Raw genomic sequence first — 1,775 nt, 5'->3', positions numbered from 1 at the left:
AATTTGTTCACCTACACTATCACACTGTTCTATACGCTAGGCTGTGTTCCCCCCTTCATTTTCTTCCTCTTATTCATCTCTGCTCTTGCTGTCCCTTTTTCTCCCCTTATTTTATGAACTCCAGTTCTCTAACTCCTTTTCTCTGTACCAAATCTCACACAGCAGAAAGTGGCCAAGACTTTACCCTGCAAACAGTTATATGTTACATTTTGCTGAATATCTTGTCCCGCTGACTACAACGGCACTACTCACACGTCTTAAGCACCATGTAGATGTTTGCAGTGCTGGAGCCTAAATAACTCACCTGGCTATGGCCTTTTACGAGCAAAGAAGGAACTGCTGTGGTTTGTACACAACATACCAAAAGTCCAGCATAATCTCATTGCTGTTACCCTCATTTTCCATTTCCCCTCCCTGTTTGTTGTAATTGCCTCTTCTGTTGTTTCAGATTAAGTATCTCACCATGGAATGACTTGTATTCACTCTTAATTTGATGTACTCCTATTGACTTAAATGGAACGATGCACATAAATAAAGGTAAGTGTACATGCAAGCCTTTAACGGACCCTACGTTGCAAATCCTGCGGGAGAAGCGCGGGTACATTTTAATCATTTTACAATATTTGCACACGCTAAATGCAGGTTGGGTAATTAGTAACTTGTTCCAGAGTAAGACCCGCTTAATGGAAGTATCACTCATCATGTGTAAACACAGGATAAACTCCAGTTCCAAAGATGACATGAGACAGTACGAATGATTTAGGAGAGAAGAAAAAAAAAAAAAAAAAAAAAAAAAAAAAAAAAAAAAAAAAAAAAAAAAAAAAAAAAAAAAAAAAAAAAAAAAAAAAAAAAAAAAAAAAAAAAAAAGGGCACACGATTTAAAACCGATGTAATATTCATGTGTGCAAAGAATTCTTAAAATAAGCCAGCGGGCAGGGGAGAGGGATTCAGAGGTGGCCCAGGAGGGGAGGCGAGGAGCGGCGGGCAGGCTGTGGGAGAGGGCGGGAACCGGGGCAGGGCTGGGGTCCCCGCCGAGGGAATCCCGTGAGAGGCGGGGAGGACAAGGCCGGTGGCGAAGGGCGGCACACGGGCACTGCAGCGGCGGGACGGCGGCGCCCGGAGCGGGCCTGGGTTACCCCCGGGAAAGCAGGGTCACGCCGTGGAGAGAAGTTGGGAGCTTCTGGGCAAGTTGGGAGTCGGGGTCCCTTTCCAAACGGCGCGAAAGGCGGCGAAACGCGGAAACGCCTGCGTTTCGCAGCACGAAACCGGGGCTTTGCTGTATTTCACAGCACGAACCGGGGGCGAGTGGATCAGCGTTCGGCGACGTGACCCCACCGCAACGCCTCAGCGCGCTCCTCGCCCCGCACCTCTGCATTTTAACGGGTGTGAGGTGCAGGGAACAGTAAATAACTCCTCTGCGCTGCCGCCGCTGCCGAGAGCGGCGCTGCGGGCTACCCAGTGCGCTGGCCGCCACCAGGGACCGGTGTGTCCGCTCCCCGAGCCCCGGGGAAGGTCGTGAGGGGAGACGCCTCCGCTTCCCGGCAGCGCCCTGAGGGGAGCGCGGTGCCCGCCCCGCCCCAACGGCCGCCGGGGGAGGGCGCGGGGGCGGCGCCTCCGCTGCCGTGCGCGTGAGCTCAGCGCGTGGCGGAAACCAACGGCTGGGGCTCCGCCCCCTGCCCCCGCCCGCAGCGGCGGGCAGAGCCCGGCCCCGCCCCGCCCCGCCCCGCCCGCGGCAGCGCCGCCCCCGCCGCTCCACACACACACACACACACACA

General features: G+C 54.1%; 1 protein-coding gene across 1 annotated transcript in view; it reads left to right on the top strand.

Annotated features, from left to right (window-relative positions):
- The first annotated feature begins 513 nt into the window (after nucleotides 1-513).
- Nucleotides 514-1,775, top strand: part of RNF19A (ring finger protein 19A, RBR E3 ubiquitin protein ligase) — a 59,536-nt gene continuing 58,274 nt past the window's right edge. Inside the window, exon 1 of the mRNA XM_014965624.1 lies at nucleotides 514-537. The gene's annotated coding sequence lies outside the window, so the exon portion shown is untranslated. The remainder of the gene's footprint in view (nucleotides 538-1,775) is intronic.

Source organism: Calidris pugnax, unplaced genomic scaffold, assembly GCF_001431845.1.
Source record: "Calidris pugnax isolate Ruff unplaced genomic scaffold, ASM143184v1 scaffold41, whole genome shotgun sequence".
NCBI lineage: Eukaryota > Metazoa > Chordata > Aves > Charadriiformes > Scolopacidae > Calidris > Calidris pugnax.
Note: the sequence above shows the minus strand (reverse complement) of the source record. Positions and strands in the feature narration are given on the sequence as shown.